The sequence below is a fragment of the Natator depressus genome, chromosome 4 (genome assembly GCF_965152275.1).
Source record: "Natator depressus isolate rNatDep1 chromosome 4, rNatDep2.hap1, whole genome shotgun sequence".
In the NCBI taxonomy this organism is placed as follows: Eukaryota; Metazoa; Chordata; order Testudines; family Cheloniidae; genus Natator; species Natator depressus.
Window position 1 is genome coordinate 31,134,066 of NC_134237.1, and position 20,267 is coordinate 31,154,332.

At 41.6% G+C, this 20,267-nt stretch overlaps 1 protein-coding gene across 1 annotated transcript in view; it reads right to left on the minus strand.

Annotated features, from left to right (window-relative positions):
- The window catches only part of TBCK (TBC1 domain containing kinase), a 186,959-nt gene that overhangs the window by 38,259 nt on the left and 128,433 nt on the right, over window positions 1-20,267 (minus strand). The window lies entirely within an intron of this gene.

Here is a 20,267-nt window from a genome sequence, read left to right on the forward strand (position 1 = left end):
TTCAAACTGATTCAAAATCTGTAGTCTCTATAATTAGGCAGGTATAGTCTGCTAAGAACTTCTGCAAGGGGTAGTGGGCCCTTACTAATAATGTCCTTTTTGTTTATAAACAAAATACTTTTAATATTACAAACTGATGGCCTTGAAATTGTAAAGTGCTTTACCAGCATACCACTGCGGAAGATGTTCATGCTTAAGTCCACTATTAATGACATTAGGGAAGGGGAGGTAAGTTAAATCAGAAAAACAAGAAAAGGATGTCTGGCAGAAGGGACAAGGAGAAAAAGTAAATTGTTAAAGATAAGTCATAGAAAAACACTTTCATGTTATTCTCTCATATTCAATCAAGAATGCACAGATCTTATAAAATGGTAAACAACACACACACTTTTTCACAACATACAAAGCATAAACGAACTCTGCCGTTTTGCCAGAACTCCTTGTTACCAAGCAAATCCACCTCTTTCTCCCTGGAATAACAAAATTGGATGATTAGGCTGATTTTGCACAGCAGAAAGGAAAATACTCCACTATATGCTGGGTGGGCATGCTGCAAAGTCTCATTTACTGCTGGTTCAGTAAAAGGTTAAATACCTCTCCCTACCACTGTGGGAAACCATTTTAAATTATAAAGCTTAGCTGCAGTCTAGCTGTGTCTTAAACACACAAAGCACAGGTTAATGTAAATCAACTCAAAGGGAAACCATGCAAGTGAAGAAACTGGAATGAAGTGACAACTTCCTCTTGCACTTTCAACCAGTGACTAATTTCTTACATTTGCTGGATACTGTTTCCTTTGGAAATTATAAGTAATTAGACTTATTAGCAAGTTATGCTACTTAGCTTTAGGAAAGAAATGTTTCTGGAAGAATACTTGTTTTGTTAAGTAGTTTTAAATTGTTATTTTATATCCCACTTAAAAAAACTGTATTAGCATGAACATAAAGATTCCCCCCTCCAATTATGACCAGTTCCATTTGGCAGATATTTATTTTTTCTGGGGTTCTAATAGAGTCCCTTCTATTTTATGGATAAGCATTAGCAACATCAGCACAGCTTTGGAAAGTGTGTTAGCTGCTACTAGGGCCTGCTGAAAGACAACAATACACTGTCCTATTTTAGCAGTGACAAATTTAAATGTTTTTCAGTCAAGTATTTAGGATCCATACTTCATCTGCAGGATTCTCAGAGTTTAAAAATATGGTTATAATCAGAAAAGGTAATCAAAATGATATCCGTGCTCCACATTTATCCTCTCTGTGACTTTGATATATTTTCTCAATTTACAAATTAGGGTCTCAGTACTATGAACTTTTACACATATGAATAGTTCCATTAATGCCAATGGGATTACGTGCATGTACAAAGTTAAGCATGTGCATAAGTATTTGCATGATTAGGCCCCCAACCAAGATTTTTCTGACTACGTTTATTGCAAGCTCAGCCTGGAATCTGAAAACCAAGCAGGGTTCTTTCTTCCACTTACATCGTCATCCAAAGTACAGAACTTTAGTTGATAACGTTGCTGGATGAGATGGAGATGCGAAAATACAGCTTCCTTTTTCACGCTTGACTCACTCTAGAATGTTCACAGCAGTAATAGTGTATTAAAAGGACATCAATGCGATAAGAGAGACCTTGTCTACACCACAGAAATTTTGTAAAAATTGCCCACCATTCTTAACACCAATTTAGATCCTTCAACATTAGAACCCCTATTCCAGACATGCTTTGGTTGCTACTGGTGTTTTAAGTCCCTTGTCATCTAGCTCTGCTTGTGGAAGTCTAATTGACAGCGTGCTTCAAACACCAGTGGCTGCTGGTGGAGGTATACTGGTATTACTATTGGCTAAAATAGGGAGAAGATTGATGAGGAAACAGTGTTACTTTCACAGCACTGGTTTTTAAATCACCACAAAATTTTAAGGCATAGTAAATATGATCAAAATAATTTCAATCAAAAACAAAGCAGGTTAAATCATGGATAGTTCAGCCACCTAAAGACAAAGTGTCAATTAAGGACCTGTGTATTCAAAATCATTAATAATACCATGGCTTCTTTCTATCACAGGTACACAGTTACAAGAGATTGGCACTGGTGTGGCTCACAAGCTCTACAGTTTGGATGGGTTTCTTTCTTCTCACACTGTCTTTGGATATTATGCAATATTGATTAAAATATCCTGTTTATTATTAGAGGACTGTTAGTCAGGGAGGTGGTAGAATCTCCTTCCTTAGATATTTTAAAGGTCAGGCTTGACAAAGCCCTGGCTAGGATGATTTAGTTGGGGATTGGTCCTGCTTTGAGCAGGGGGTTGGACTAGATGACCTCCTGAGGTCCCTTCCAACCCTGATATTCTATGATTCTATGATTTGAGAGTAGCGATCAGCTGTACTTAGAAAAATGGACGTTGTAGGTAGGGAAGAAATGTATTTATTTATTTGATAATCCAGATACACCAGTCTGGAAACCCTGCCAATTATCTTGAGTTCGTTTGTTGCTAAAGCACATTAGACTGTTTTGATCCCTTATAAACTAACTGCTATAAAACTCTACAGTAGTTATAACCAAATGGTTATACTGCAGAGTTTAGGAACGATCACGTCCCTTGATCTGCTGGCAATGCCCCTACGTATACAGCCCAAAATGCCATTGGCCTTCTTGGCAACAAGGGCACACTGTTGACTCATATCCAGCTTCTCGTCCACTGTAACCCCTAGGTCCTTTTGTGCCGAACTGCTGCCGAGCCATTCGGTCCCTGGTCTGTAGCGGTGCATGGGATTCTTCCGTCCTAAGTGCAGGACTCTGCACTTGTCCTTGTTGAACCTCAGATTTCTTTTGGCCCAATCCTCTAATTTGTCTAGGGCCCGCTGTATCCTATCCCTACCCTCCAGCGTATCTACCTCTCCTCCCAGTTTAGTGTCATCTGCAAACTTGCTGAGGGTCCAATCCACACCATCCTCCAGATCATTTATGAAGATATTGAACAAAACTGGCCCCAGGACTGACCCTTGGGGCACTCCACTTGATACCGGCTGCCAACTAGACATGGAGCCATTGATCACTACCCGTTGAGCCTGACAATCTAGCCAACTTTCTATCCACCTTATAGTCCCTTCATCCAGCTCATACTACTTTAACTTGCTGGCAAGAATACTGTGAGAGACCGTGTCAAAAGCTTTGCTAAAGTCAAGGAACAACAAGTCCACCGCTTTCCTCTCATCCACAGAGCCAATTATCTCGTCATAGAAGGCAATTAGATTAGTCAGGCATGACTTGCCCTTGGTGAATCCATGCTGACTGTTCCTGATCACTTTCCTCTCCTCTAAGTGCTTCAGAATTGATTCCTTGAGGACCTGCTCCATGATTTTTCCAGGGACTGAGGTGAGGCTGACTGGCCTGTAGTTCCCAGGATCCTCCTCCTTCCCTTTTTTAAAGATGGGCACTACATTAGCCTTTTTCCAGTCATCCGGGACCTCCCCCGATGGCCATGAGTTTTCAAAGATAATGGCCAATGGCTCTGCAATCACATCCGCCAACTCCTTTAGCACTCTCGGATGCAGCGCATCCGGCCCCATGGACTTGTGCTCGTCCAGCTTTTCTAAATAGTCCCGAACCACTTCTTTCTCCACAGAGGGCTGGTCACCTCCTCCCCATGCTGTGCTGCCCAGGGCAGTAGTCTGGGAGCTGACCTTGTTCGTGAAGACAGAGGCAAAAAAAGCACTGAGTACATTAGCTTTTTCCACATCCTCTGTCACTAGGTTGCCTCCCTCATTCAGTAAGGGGCCCACACTTTCCTTGACTTTCTTCTTGTTGCTAACATACCTGAAAACTCTTCTTGTTACTCTTAACATCCTGAAAATCTATTTAGCTTTAAGGAAGCAGTGGAAGTCCCATTTGTTTGAGACATTTTAAATTAGAGAATGTAAATATAGCGTAAGGACCCATCCTGCAATGGCAGGAGAAGGACCTGGTTGACCAAGTAGATTTTTCCTAACCTGATTTTTACGAAGAGCTTCTATCCTGGGATACTTGGAACCAGAGTGATCTATTGATTCACTCCCATCTAGCATGGTAGGCAGTGCATGCTCTCTCTATTACCACATGTAATAATATAACAACTGTTAACAATTCAAGTGTAAAAATTCAATTACAGAGTGCTCATTAGAGGTTTAAAAAGATAAAAGGGGTGGTCCTAATAAGCGGAAGTATTGTTTCTCATATTCAGAAAAAGATTTTTTTAAAACACTACAAATTAAAATTCCAAGTTTGGTTAAGAGACTTTTCTGTGTTGTCCCTGTCACAGTTTGCTGTGGGTTGCTAGAGAAAAATTTTTATTGGCCCAATCATGGGATTACTTGTAATGTAGTAATCCCCAAACTACGGTAATAGAAATGTATATCTCACAACCTCATGTTTGTATATGGCGCTAGTAAAGCCTCGAGAGTAAAGACTGTTCAACATTTTCCATTTTAAGACACTGTTTTCATTTACTTATAACTTAGTAAAACTTCACCATTCAGGACAAAGTTTTCCATGCTGGATGTCTGCCTCAGGCTGATTTATTTTTTTTAAATTTCAGAAAAACATGCTCAGGGGTTTCTCAGAATGAGGTTGAGGGGGAGGGAGGGGGGAGAAATATATTGCTTTGGCCATGTTAACCAATTTTTACAACCGTTTTGTTGAGAAGCTCTAATGCCTTCATGCATTTGAGCAGGGAGTTGAAATTTGGAAGGAGGGTTGCCCTGGTCTCAGGGGTGTTGCAACAATTTTCATAGTGGGGGGTGCTGATGATGGAAACCATATATTTAGTGTTTGTTATTACTACTTCAAGAAAGGGGTTGAGGAAGCCCCCAGTACCCGTAGTTCTAGCACCACTGCCTGCTGTTGCGGGATGTGCCTTTTACTATCCCCGTGAAAATCTGCCTACATTTGGCCAAGTTATAAACCCCTGAAAATCTCAGTTGCCATGTGTTTAGCAGAGACTGGTTAGAGATTGACAGCTAAATTCTCTGAAGATTCCATCTGCACTGAGCATGCCTAATCCTGGGGGTACAGGGGATAAGCAGGACTTTCCTTGCAATTTCTTGACTGCACAAGGCTAGCTGTGGCATCAAGCAAAGAAATTGAGAACTGGGAGACTATCTTCCATGCTCTCAGTGCTCGTCCTGCTGGCACTTAGACACCAAGCAGGAGAAGGCAGAAAAAGCCTGACTCAAATGCAGGGAGGGGTGAGGAGCCAGGTCCAGGACACAGAGCCACAGGATGCTGGAAATGTAATCTGAAGCTGAGGCTGGACGAGGGGAGGACTGGGACAAGAGAAGGGTGGAACTGAGACAAGGGGACAGGGAGGTTGCAGGGGGCACAGGAACGGAGACATGGAGCCTGGGGAAAGGGGCACATTGGGGGGATGGGAGAAATGAAACCTTATTGTTCTTTTAATGTAGGGTGGTTTTATTTATTTATTATATTATACATAATATCCCACATATTACCCAACTTCAACTGTTTGCTCCACCACACCTTTATTATGTCTTTACAACACTAGCAATATCTAGGACAGGAATCTAGGTCTTCACTAAAATGACCCCCAAAATCTAGTGATGATACGCTGCATATGAGAAAATTATTCCAGGCTGATTTGGGGGTGCGGGGAGGGGTGTGTGTGTGTGTGTGTTTTTTATACAGTTATTAGGACTCTGAAAGCCATTTTCCCATGTCACCTTTAACAGAAACAATTGTTTCTGTTAATCTCCAATATTTTACTATGCTATCGGTACACAACAGAAAGTAACAAAAATGGACCAGGTCTGTTTTTGGAATCAAACTTGGCTTACCAGAAGTAGAGCAAAGCTGAAGGAAAATTCTATAACCAATTCCAATCTTAAAGCATATTTTTAGCACACGCAGTGGATTTACTCAGTGAATTATTTCTGAACTAAAACGAAACCTAATAGGCACTGTGGTGCTCTTCTCGTTTTCCTTTTGTAGACACAGACTACTATTTTTATGATAAAAATATGGCCTCTTTAATCAAATATAAAATAAAACTGTCATACTCAGGAAACTGCGCCACACACACATATTAGCTGCCAAAAGATTTATTTCTAGTAGTGATGTCTCTCAAAAAAATAGCCAGGGTTAATGCTCAAATGTAAGAAACTTGTATTCCTTAAACAACTATGCATCCAGTTCTGAATCTGGCACTTCCAACAGGCTTACACAAGTATGCTATCTGTTGGTTCCCATGGGCATATTTTCTTATGTGGTGTTCATGACATATTTCTAACTGTTCTTTTAAAACAAACGTCAGAGAAAAAAAAAATCACACTATTTTCAGTGTTTCACGGTTTGTTGTACAATACCTGTGGATGGAGAGTAACATGAAATAAAGTTATACACTGTAGTGCAAAAAGCACTAAACAATTATTTAGTAAGTCGTTATCAAAAGTAATGCACTTTAAAAAAAAATCATTTTGTAATTAAACAATATGTCAGAATGGAGAACGTGCCCAACACCTATTAGTCAAAGGATTACACAGCTAACACTACCAAGTTATTTGATTTCAGGACAAGAACCTCTAATTATTTTTCTTCTTAATGTGTCTCAGGCTTTAATGATGAACATTCTCAGTTCTAAGAGAAACAAGTAGAATTTATTGCTGCAAAAACAAGGGATAGATAAGAAGCATACAAAGCTGTTTGGACATCTTCAGAGAGTTATAGCATTAGAAGATGCCATAGAGAAACAATTCACTCTAACTGGCAAGTCCAGTCCAAGATATGCCACAGAATGACTTTTACTTACGACAAACCTACTACTTGCTTGGTCAAGAAAGCAGAAAGGAGACTACCTTCCTTCTACCAACCCAGCTAAAACGTCTGCAGGATCTTGATCCAGTTGCAGTGGTACACAGTGAGATCCACACAGCGTCATATCACCAAGAGGGGACATAAGATAATTAATCTAGCAATTGGGCACCAGCTGGGAAACAGATCATCCAGTAATTAGCAACTAGTCAACGAGCATTAACCAAGATAAGTGGCAAAAACCACCCTTGTCATTTAGCAGAGCCCACAAGCTAAACTATACCTGTGACCATAATTAAAATTCAGTGTGGATGGGCATGCAATTTATTGGCCAGAGACACTTTTTGGATTCTGGAAAGCTTTTCTAACATCCTGATACTATATTTTCTTGTGCTGTATGTGGGTCAGAGACTGTCATCGCTGTGGTAACCAGCTACGACCAAATTACACAGGAAGCTCAGAGAATGACATAACCCATTCAGCTCAAACATGATGAATATTTTTATTTTAGTTCTTTCAATATTTGCCATCAACATTTCTTGGCTGTGCATGTTTAATGTATTATTACAGACCTGATCCTTCATTTCTCCAGCATACAACTCCTTCCTTCAATGAGTTCCAGGCATGGGAGGAGAGAAAGATTAGGTCCCATATTTTTATTCTCCACTATACCAGTTACCATTTGTTCCTTCTCTTCCTTGAAATCTTGCAAAATGAAACCCTGAAGCAGAGGGGAAGGAGGCCAGGAGGTGGAGCATCCAGAAGGACACACAGCTCAAGTAGCTCCAGTTATTGAAGAAGGTGGAGTAACCCCTCCTTCTCCGAGTAGTGTTCCAATGGGTACTCCACTTCACAAAACTCCTGAGCAGTATGCCTGGAGAGAAGAAGGGGCTTCTGAGTGGATCTAACACTGAAGAGAGATTGCCAACCACATTGCCAACCACAGTGTCTGATCTGGAAGCATGAACCAAACCATAGTGCTTGGAGGAACTGTGTACTGAGGTCCAGGCTGCAGCTTTACAAATTTCAGAAACTAGAATATCTTTCAATAGTGCCACAGAAGTAGATTGGGATCTTGTAGAAATGGGCTAGTACTCTAGAAGGAGGTTGAATGTTGGGAGCCTCATAAGAAGAGACAATACGCGCACTGTGAGAGTCTGGAGTGGAAACTGTGGCTCATTTGGATCTGTTTGCAAATGAAACAAGACAGTCTGGGAGATTTTCTAAATGGTTGGTTCTGACAAGATAGAAGGTTAACACTCTTCTGACATACAAGGAATGGAGGCAGCTTCCTCCTTGGTCTGGTACAGGTTCGGGGTGGAAAAAAGACCTGGAAGGTGATTAATCGGATTAATTGAGAAAATACTTGAGAGTTAAAAAACTAAGGATATGTTTGCAACAAAACTTCTTCTCTGAAGAATACTGTAAAGAGAGGATTAAAGCTCACATTTCACCAATTCTTTGAGCAGAAGGGAGGGCCACCAAGAAAGCCATCTTCATAGACAGGTGAAGGTATGGAAGAGGTAGCCAATGAAGGGAGCATTAATAAGGCAATTAAGGACCAAGTTTAAATCCGTTACAGGGGTGGTATCTCTAATCTAAGGGAAAAGGTTGGTCAACCCTTTGATGAATTTTGCTGTCATGGGGTGGGCAAACACTGAGAATCCCTCTACAGATGAATGAAAGGCTGTGATAGCCACTGCGTGAACCTTGATAGAACTCATGGAAAGATTTGACATTTTTAATTCCAACAAATAATCAAGAACCATGGAGAGGGAAGAATGAACAGGCAAAAACTGTAAAAAGACATACCAGGGGCAAAATCATTTTCATTTCTGAAGGTGTTTCACATAAATACCTTCCTACAGGTTAATATTACCCGTCGTACTTCTGCCAAACACAAAATCTCTATCCCTGAGAGCCACTGAGGAGCCAAGCTCTGAGTCAAAGAATGCTCAGATGGAGTGTCTGACTGGAATTCTGCAACAGCAGATGGGGAATGGTTGGGAGGAGTAAAGTTTGTCAAGAAGCAAGATAAATCAGGTAAAGGTCTCAGCCAAATCGATGCAGTTAGAAGGAACCTGACTTTGTCCTGCTTGATCTTGTTTAAGAGAAGGGGTGTGGGTGGATATATGTAGAGGAGGCCCTGTGTCCAAGAATCCAAGGACTAAAGACCCAGTCTTCCCTTCGAGCAGAATTTCTTGAACTTTCTGTTGGAAGAAGTTGCAAAGCAGTCCATTTCTGGGAACCTCAAAGTTAGAAATGTGTGTCTGATAGTCAAGTTCCCGCTCATAATCTTGGGAGAAGTGCTGACTCAAATTGTCAGCCATGGTAGTATGAATGCCTGGAAGTTAAGAGACTGAGATGAGGATGTGGATGGCTATACACCAGTTCCATAGTTTTATTATTTTGGCACTGAGGGATGGAGATCTCACTCCCCCTGGCGGTTTATGTAAAACATGCAGGCTATGTTCACGATCATGATTTTTACAGATTAGCCCCTGAAGAGTGGAAGAAAGTCTAGACAGGTGTTCCAGACTGCTCTTAATTCCAGGAGGCTGACACAGAGATGTCCATTTGCCCTGAATGGTTGTGGAGGGGCGGGGGGGCAGGTGCACTCACCATCCCATAAAGGATGCCTCTGAAGTTATGGTGACAGAGTCGATTGGTTGAACAGAATTTCTGCACACACTTTGGATAGGTTCTTCCACTAATTGCATGAGTCCAGAACCCAACGAGGGTCAGAAACCATCCTGTCCACACTGTGTGCGTTCTGGGTATAAACTGTTTTTAGCTGTCCATGGAAACGGTGCAGATGTAACCTAAAGGTACATGCTGCCATGTACCCTAGCAGTTGGAGGCAATTCTTTAAAAATGTCTGTGGACTTATTTGAATCTTTATAATATCGTAAACCTATTCGAAGAAAGGTAAGCCCTGGCTTTTATGTCATCTAGAGAGGCCCCTAAAAACAGTCAGTCCGTTGAAGTGGGTTGAAGTGGACTTTTCAACAGTGAGTTGAAGACCTAATCTGTCGAACAGGGACATAGCTGTCTTTGCTGCAGAACAAACTTAATTGTAAGACCAGCCTTTGCAAAATCAATCATTACAGTATGGAAAGACGATTATCTCCACACAATGAAGGTAGGTGGCTCCTACTGCCAGGACCTTTAAGAGTACCTTTGGGGAGGCAGATAGGTCAAAAGGAAGCACTTAGATACTGAAAGTGGTCCTGATCGACTGTGATGTGGAGAAACCTTTTGTGAGAGGGGTGAACTGTGATGTGAAAAATATACGTCCTGAAGGTCAAGGGCCGAGAACCGATCACTGTAATCTAATGATAGAATTACTGCTGCGAGAGTCACCATCCTGAATTTCTGTGATTTCACAAAGATGTTCAGGAGTCTAAGATCTAAAATCGATCTCCATTCCCTGTTCTTTTTTGGAACCAGACAATACTTGAAAAGAAACCGTTCCCTCTGTGCTGGACTGGAACTGGTTGTGTGGTCCCTATGCTTAGGAAAGAGATGAATTCATGTCTCAGCAAGTCTGTGAGATGCATCCCTGAAACGGGACAGGGTTAGGAGATAGGATGGGGAGATGGAGGTAAAATGGATGGAGTAACCGGATGTTATAACCTCCAACGTGTTGTATATCGACAACGTGTTCCCATGCTGGTCAAAAATGGGAAAGCTTATCTATGAAGGTAGTGCAGCTGAAGATACTTGACGTGGGGAAGTTCTGGACCCTCGACACAGCCATCAAAATAGTCATTTGGTTGAAGATGACAGTTGGGTAGTGTTAGTTGTGGTAGGAGATTTCTTCTTCTGATATCTCAGCCTCTTTCTAGATGGTTCTGTAAATCTATGATAGTTAGAAAATTGGGCTAGGCAGGGTCGCTGCACTCTACTAAATTTCCTTTTATTTGCAGGCATATATATTCCAAGAGACCTGAGTGTGGCCGTGGGATCTTTTTAAAAGGATATACAAATTTGTCCGTGGAGTCTGAAAAGAGTTCATCAAAAGGGAGATCGTCTGCAGTATTTTGGACCTCCCTAGGAAAACTGGACATCTGCAGATGCTCAACGCATGACAACCACAGTGGAGACTGATTGAGCCATAGCATTAGCTGCATCTACGGAGATCTGCAATGAAGTTCTTGCTAAAAGCTGACCTTCGGCTACGATGGCCTTGAGCAGTTCTCAATGTTCCCAAGGAAGATGTTCAATAAAGCTCTTGGAATCCGCCATAATTGGTGTGACTGTGCTTTGTCATTAGAATTTGACAATTCATGATCCTGAACTGCAGGGTTGCTGAAAAGTAACTCTTACGACCTAACAGATTGAGTCACTTTGGTCCTGATTGTAAGGGGTAGACTTTGCATGGTGTTGGCTGCCACACTCATTGACTGCCTCCACAACTAAAGAATTTGGTGGTGGATGGGGGAAACAAAAACTGCCCACTTAAATGGAAGGGGAGCCATCGCAGGAGTCTTCCAGATGGTAGTGGCAGTTTCCAGTAATAAAATAACTAATTCACTGGTAACACTACTTGTGCAGAAAGCATCAAGTATATATGCTCTCTCAGCTCCTAACTCTGCTTAAGTCATCTACGAAAGTAGGTAATGGAGGCTTTATAGCCTCATCTGGCTATGACAATGAGATATTTGCTTGAGGTGTCACCTCTTTGTGATCCTTTTGTGATGCCTTGTTCCTCAAAATTTTCTTCCTGAGGCTGAGGCTGTTGAGAAGTGAAGGAACAGGCAAATGTCTTTCTCTGCTCCCTACAGGAGTAGCTAGGAGCTCTCAAGAGCTGCTGGCAATAAGCAAGCCACAATTCTCAATGTGGCCACTGAGGGGAACCATAAGGTACAGAAGGTGGCATCCAGCATTGCTTAAACCAACGAGAAGGTGCACAAAATTGTTTCTCCCTTGGAAATTTCTTTTCTGGGTGGGTGACAGAAGAGATATCCCTTTTGTGGTACACAGAGATCCCTGGACAGAAATCTGAGAATCAGAGGAATCATCTTCAACACAGACCACAGATGGGGCAGACAATATGGGTTAAGATGACTGCCTGCCCCACGTGATAAGTACCAGGGAGCTGAGAGGTACTGGAGAAAGACGAGGTCTCGGTGAGCCACTATATTTCAGTACCAGCAAATGTTTGGTACCATTAGAGATGAAGACTATAGCTCATCTGAAACAAAGATGTGTCTGGAGTATCTGAACTCTGGCAGTACTGGAGCATACTTGAGCTGAGGTTAAAGGCTCCGCAATTTGCATAGAAACCAAGGGTGCCGACTGCTTTGGTTGATCTGCTCTGAAAGATGGTGCCGGTGCCAAGCACACTGCTTGGATGGAACATGTCTGATGTTGATGGTTTCTAGGGCATCAGTGTAGCAGTCTGGGATATCAGTTTAAGTATCATGGGTAGATCAGAGGGGTCCAGAGATAGCACCAGTTTTTTAAGGGCAGAGTGCTTAGAATCGCTGATGGAGCAATCATATTTAGTTTGCACTAACAATGGATTGGATACTGATGTATGCTTGGTACTGTGGCTCCTGGGGAATGTGCCTCAATGGTACCTGAGGTCTCCAAAATTATTTTTTTTTTTGAAAAAGGCTCTCGGGTGGGAGATCTAGAACTTCTCTTCCTTGGAGACTTTTAGTTCCCTTTGGTGCCCTCCTCTTGCAAAGATCTCGGTGAGCAGGACCTGGTATTGGATGGAGCACTGAAGTACATTCAAAAGCCATTGTATAGGTTCCTCTGAACCTAGATCAGAGGCTGGCCTCAGGGCTTGCTCCCTCATGAGGGGTCTAAATTTGATTTTCCTGTTTTTTCTAGATCTGCTTTTAAAAGATGTGCACATGTTACACTATTAGGTATGTGGGTCTCTTTCAAACAGTGGAGGCACCTAGAACATCCATCACTAACTGAAATGAACTCCTGGCAGGTGGCAGCTCTTCAAGCCTGGGGATCCTGGCATACCATGGTGACAACAATGACAACAGCCCCCAAGAAGAGAGGTGGGGAAGGAAGAGGTGTTTGAAAGGGGAAAAAAGGTCACCTTTAGTGAAATAAAAGACCCACAAACCAATAAAATAACTAAACTACACTAACACTAAAAGGCTAAGCCGTACCTAAGCTGAAAGTAGGCTTGGTAGATACTCCATCTGAGGCCATATTGCATCCTCTTGAAAGGGGACACATTGCTCTCTCCTTTTTAGATAATATCTCAGTAGAAACATGTTTTATGGCTGAAAGAGTAAAAGATTAAGCTACATATTTGGGACGTCTAGGGAGGAGGTAGGTTTCTGAGCCTTTTAAAGCAGCTGCAATTATATGACACTAACAAGAAAGTTAAGTAAGGGTAAAAAACAGGTTTAATTTTACCAGCTGATAGTTTGGGGAGAAAAATACTTACCCGGGGCAAACACTTCTAATTTTATTGGTAACCAAAGTACTGTAACATTCTGACATATACTATGCAAATATTTGGATAGTCAATAAAAAGCACTCAAGAGACCAAGTCAAGCAGCTTAAAGAAAAATACAAATACATGACGAGACAGTCAGCGTTTAGAATTAAACACTGAAATTTTAAAAAGTCATAATAAAGCCTGTGTTTTTTCCATCAAGGGTGCCATTTTCCATCTGTTCCCACTCCTAAACACCCAACCTCAAAAGATAAATGTCATTATGAAACTGGAGACCAGGTTAGTGGAGAAACAAGCATACTGCAGTAGTGCCTTGTTTCAGGGAGTGGAAAGGCAGTTAGGAGGGGTCATGAGAAATTTGCTTGTAAGAGCTAGATTTGCAATACACTGGATTTTCTGAAATCCACTACTGATTGTGCTGTACAGTGAAGATTAGAATCTGGCCCCATTACTGGCAATGGCAGCAAATTCTCCCTGGCAGCAAATCTTTTATTACGAAAGGTAGGTGCGGAAGTCAAAGGAAAGATGGCCCTAGGATTAAGAGAACAACAACATTACTTTGTACTTACATATACCTTTCATCTAAAGATCTCAAAGAACTTTTAGAAACATTACTTGAAGACTAACATGACTCCTGCTGGCCAGTGACAGACTAAATTGGTTTTAGGAGTCTAAACTCCCCAGGTGCCTCTTATGATCGCTAGACACACTAACTTCCATACCCGCATGACTGGAAGTCTGCCAATAAAAACTACAGTACATAAAAATGAACATGTTTATAGACTACACCTTCCTATTGAATAGCTCCCTCATGGTACAATTGTCCACATTATTCATATTCTCAATCATTAAAACAACTGAGTATATTCATAAGTCTTTACCATGTTAGAATGTACAGGTAAACTAGTATGCTGCAGTAGTACCTGGAAAGCCTGATTTCCCTTCAGTTTCAGAAGGGACACAGCCCTCATACTGAAGCACTCCACATAAAATACAACATGTGTTAGGAGGGAGAAGGAAAAATAAAAACAAAAAGGAAAGCAGCTGAAACTACAATACTAATTTTTTCTCTTTTGTGTTACATAGCATAAACATTTGCTTAACTCCTTGGCACTGGTAGATTGGATGAGTCTATTGCTGGCTTCAGGGGAAATACAGCTCATGGCATGAAAAGAATTATATAAAAATAAGAGAGTTCCAGTATAAATCTAGTATAATCCAGAGTCCTATAGGGGTGCGAAAGGAATTGTGGAGCAACATCAAAGAGGCTTTTCTGATAAAACCAGTACTTTGGCTCAGACAGTGGAACTTTTTTCGAGGTTAAGAAAAATGTCTTACCAGACTACTGTTCTCTTAGTTTTGGATCTCCTTGTGCTGACTGAACACAGGCAAGCAAAAGCTGTCTATATGGACAAGCCCTCTGCAAAGAAGGCCCTTGTTCACTTACTACCAGAGAGAACAGTTTTAAAAAAGCTATTATAATCTCTTTGCATCCCTCCATTGGCTTCCCCTTCTCTTTCACATCAAACACCCACAACTTGTCTTCAGTTTCAGGGGTCTTCAAGGCTCATCTATCCCTACCTTACCTATCATCTCTCATTCACTACGGAGAGGTCAAGTCCTGCCTTCAATTGGCCAAGGATGCCAGCCTCCATCTCTCACTTGTTACATTTTCAAACAAGCACCGTCAGGGGAAAACCCCACTACCCATCACGCTCCGGGGGAACTCCTGTAACCATCCAGAAAGCTACCTCATCATCTCCTTAAAATCCCTCAACACTCTGCTTTGTCATGATGCCTATAAAAAGCTTGACAACAGTGAGGCTGCAAGTGTGCTTTGACCACTGCCTTTCATGCTGACCACCGACTCATTGCTTTCTTATACTCCCAGGTGTGTCTGTATCCCTGTGTTGTCTCTTATCTTATATTTCAATTGTAAGCTCTCTGGAGCCAGGACCCTTTTTGTTCTGTGTTTGTACAGCACCTAGCAGAATAGAGTTCTGGTCCACGTCTAGGTAATACAAATAAATGTATGGTAGATGTTGCGATAATACAAATAATAATTCAACAACAAATGTGGTTCAGTGCTTTAAGCACTGGATGGGGAATCAAGTAGTCCCAATATCTGGTCATGGCTTTAATAATAGCGTTCTCTGTGGCCTTGAGCAAGTTACAAGCTCTATGCCTCAGCTTCCCCCTTCTGTAAAACAGAGAATGGAAAATTCCTTACACAATAATTTTCTTTCTGCTAGCAGCATCTCCCACAATTCTGTTATGTCTGGGCTGCTCCCCAACACACTGAAGTTTCCGGAAGTGGATCAAAGCTGCAGCACAGTGTGTGCTGGCCATGTCTCCTTTGTCACCAGATGAGTCAGTCCAAAGCCGGGTGAAACTTGTAGAAATAGATTTACAGCAAATGCCAACTTATTAACCATGTACAGCAGGCAATTGTCTTTATTTGGACATTACTATGCAAAGTTGACCCCTTGGCTTAAGAGCCATGCAGGCAGGGTTGAATTGTGGGAGATGCTACTAGCAGAAAGGAAATTATCTGGTAAGAAGTTTTCCACTCTGCAGCCCAGCGTCTGCCATAACTCTGTTATGTCTGGGAAGTAGTAAGCAGTGAAACAGAAGTAGGGAGGGATAAGGAAAAAGTAAATAGAATGAGCTAGAAAAGGAATCCCACCCACTAATGTTAGTCAAAAGGCAATACTGGGCCACCACCTGTAGCACCTTCCTGCCAAAGAAGGCCTCTGCAAATGACTGGCACTCCACTTTATAGTGTCTGATAAACATGTTAGTCGATGCCCATGTGGTGCTCTGCATATCTCAGTGGTGGAAGCACTTGCTTGTTCATCCCATGAGGTTTCTATAGATCTCCTGGAATGTGCTTTGATTTATTCTGGAACAGGGATGCTTGATACCCTTATAGGCACCCAGGATTCACAGTCTGAGCCACATAGCAATGGATAGCTTGAAAGCTCCGAGTCCTTGACACTTTGGATGAAAGGAGACAGTGTGTCTGCCCTTCTTGTGGATTCTGTACGTTTAGTGCAATTCTTTAGTGCTCCTCTGATGCCCAAGTTGTATCACAGCTTCTCGACCGGATGCTGTGGCCTGGGACAGAACAAGGGAAGAATAATCTCCTGAGAGGCATGGAAAAAAGAGTGAACTTTGGGGAGAAATGATTGTGGAGTTCTCAGCACTACTTCGGCATTGTGGAACATGCATGGAGGACGTTGCCACCCCTGACACTCGCTTTGCAAATGTAATGGTGACCAGAAAACAGGTTTGGTTGGAGGGACAGAATGCAGATATTGAAGTCAGAGGTTCAAAAGGGTGAGTTAAGGCTTTCAACACCAGTGATTAAGTGAGATATACCCAGATCATCCTGGCAAGTGACATACACCCATACATACACTGCAGGGAAAGATGAAAAACAAGCTCATAGCCAATCTGATGTGCAGGGAAATGCCTTCCCAACCCCCATAGAGCGATCTATTAGATCCTCAGCATGTGAGCAAGAACCAGCCAGACAAGAGCCTGAGAAAGAATGCTCACCTCAGAGCCCCTCTCAGACACTGTCTCATCTCCAGCCATAGCCATCCCTAATGCTTCAGAAGGAGGAGATAAACAGAATTAAATGGAGCAGGGAATCCCTTCCTGACTCCTGCAGGTGGCCAGCTGAAGCTCTGAAGCATGAGCTTTTAGGACCATAAAGACAAACCAGAAGTGAGCTTGCAGGGTTGCTGAGCTCTGCCCTCTACTATCACAGGCAACCTCGTCATACAAGCAAACTCATACATTTGTCCCGCTCTCTCTCAAAACTAAATTACGTATTTTGCCCCCACAACACCTACTGGGAGACTGTTCAAGAACTTCACTCCTCTGAAGATTAGAAAATTGTTCATGGCCAATTTATATCCATTTATTCTTCATCCTTCCTGGTATTTACCCTCCCTAATGTATTAACAGAGAACAATCATATCTCCTTGCAGACTTCTTTTTGCTAGCCTAAACAAGCCAATCTCTTTCAGTGTCCTTTCCTAAGACAGGCCAAAAAAATTGTCAGGACACTCTCCCATATGGTTCAAGACACTCCCCCACCCCCATCTAGCCATAAGGAACGGGGAAAGTGGCTGCAACTCCTCAGATTGGAAACAAATGTGCTACAGGAACATTTTTATTATAACAATTACATTGATGTGAAAATTACTGAAATGATCGTAACTATGTACACTATGGATAAACATACTGGACAAAGCCTTGCATGAGAATATAACTCTGTCAGTGAACAGCAGACACTTGAGGTGAAAAAATTCAAAACAAAATCTTCTCAAAAATAAAAGGGGTCAGATCATTGCCATCTCAGAAAAGAGAAAAGGACTGTTAGGATAACATTTTCTTTGGAGATGCAAGTCTCTACAGCCTTTATTTTTGGGAAGCAACCAGTTGTGGTTAATGAACAGAGAGCAAAAAAGAGATTGTGTCTAGCAGAATAGGGAAGGGGGACACAGCTTATCTGCACATTACTGCAAATTACTGAGTCCTGGACATTGAGTATGTAGTGTTTTAAGAACGTTGGGCCTTGAAGGTCTTCGAGACTATTCAGTCCAGGATATCATAACTGATCTGGAAGAGTACATGCTGTGTCAGAAGGTCACTTAGCCTTGTACATCTCCCTGACACAATTACATATCCATTTGGAAATAGAACCCTAGTGAATTCTTTCCTCTGTTTCAGCTGGAAGCTTATCAATAAGTCAGCAGTTTTTCTAAATTGTTCAGTTTTGTTGAAGTACAGTACATCTCCAGTGTCTGGCCAATGCCCAAAGTATGCCATTTGTGTTTCTTCTTGGAGTTTGGGTTTGAGTAAAAGGTAGAAGTCTTATAACATGTGAAATAACTGCTCCAGGTAGTTAATTTTTCCATGTTTCTCAGTACTATTTTACCTTAATGGAAAATAAAATATTGAAGTTAAATGGATAAAGACCCTTGTAGCTCAAGTGAGGACCACTAACATGGCCACCTTGATATTTCAGAAATAAAGAGATACCATCCTTAGGAGCTCAATTATATTACAGGGAAGTGCCCAAAACACACTGATGTGACTCCACAGCCAAATACTTCATGACCTGAGCAGGGGATGAATTCTTCAACTTAAAGAAGCAGATCCCACGACTATGATATGCTAAGCACTCTTCCATCTCAGAGCAGAGGACTGACCAAAATGCAGAAATGTGGACTTTTAAAGTAGTGTTGCCAGGCCTAGGGAAAAAACAGTTTGAAGAAACTGTAAACCTACTGGTATTTGAACCCTAATTTCAACTGTAGCCTTAATAACTATGATGAGAAATAAGCAGCTGGAGCTCCTGTTATTAAGATATTACTGTGAAAGATTATAGTCCACAAGGGCTAAGCCAATGTGTCGCTCCTCTTCAGTTTTACATTTTGCTTTTCACTTTTGTAAAGAGATTATAGAAGTTCCATCCTTCATTTTTGTATTACAACGTAAAACAAAAATATTGAAATATTTGTGCTTGTCAGAGAATGATAATGAGGTTGAAAAACCTATTTGCGATAGTAAGGTACATTTAAGCCACACACTTCATTGCCTTGACTTCTGAATGGTTAAGAAAGAACAGATGGAAGCAACTCTAATGGCCTAACATAACTTACTGAATAATAATGCACTTTGTGTAAGCAACTGCAATGCCAGCTCTGCAAAAATTCTGATTCAAGATGTGATACGGATTCAAATTATTTTAAAATCTTTTGCAAAACTCAACAGGAGATTTGAGCATTTGCTGAAGAAGGAAAGTTTAAAATAGCCCGATGTCCTTAATCTAAGGTGGCATATTTGACAATGAAATAATTATCAGGCTAGAGTAAGAGAAGCTACAAGGGAACATCTGGAAATTATTTTTGCCAAGCAAAATTGCTACAGAATACAAATCTATTCTTTGTGAAAAAATGTAACAGAAAACACAGGGACTCATTCACACACTATTACCCAAGATCTGTTCACTTACAAGATTTGAACAGCAACTGTAACGTGACATGCCAGATGGAAAAAGCAATCAAAAGTGACCACAGCCTGTCTTGCATTAGTGCAAAGTTTCCTGACCCTCTCAAGGAAACTTTACTCCCTTCACTATTCTTCTTCAGTAGCAAGAGCTTGCTCATAGTCCTGCAGACAGGCCCTTGATAATACTCTGTTATGGAAATAAAATGCTATACAGAGCCGAAAGAGTGGAGATGGGGTAGGAGGATGTCCTGGCACAAGATAAAATAATTTTACTGGCACATTCCTTACAGCAGCTTTAGGATCAAAATGGTACTGAAACAAAAATTAAAAGATCACCCTGATATCAAAACCAGAGCAAAAATCAGAAGGTTCAACATGTTCAGGTGGGGAGGAAGGCACTGCCTCCCACAAGGAGCTGTTTTCATTCACTGCAATAAACTGTTCCTCAAAACAAAACACACCTCTCAACCTTCAACAGTTCCAGGTGTTTGGAGCCGCAGTTGCAGGCAGGACTCCCAGCCCCACAGATTTGGCAGAACAGCAGGCTGAGTGGAAGAGACTTAGGTCTTCTGTATGGAGACCTCAGGCTCTACTCCTAGCTCTGCTTGAAATGAATTTGTGCAACTTCTGCATTACCGTATTTGTAAAATGTGCTAAAATGACACTTGGTTACCTTGTAGGGAAGGTCACGAGGTCTTACTCATTATGTAGGACAGGAAGTACATAGACATATACGCAGCAGGTACGCGAGGCCTTTGAAACTAAAAGCCACGATTGGGGTGGGAAAAAAAATTCACATAACAGAGGAAAATAAGGGTGATACCAGTACACACACCAATGTCGTCCCCTTTCCATTTTTACTATTGAGGCACATACTCCAACAATAAAATATTTCAATCAAGTAAACCACCATTCTCTCTCTTAGAAGTATACACTTTTCACTCACCACTCATATGAGTGCTCTTTGAAGGGAAAAATGTTGGGTTTTGTAAC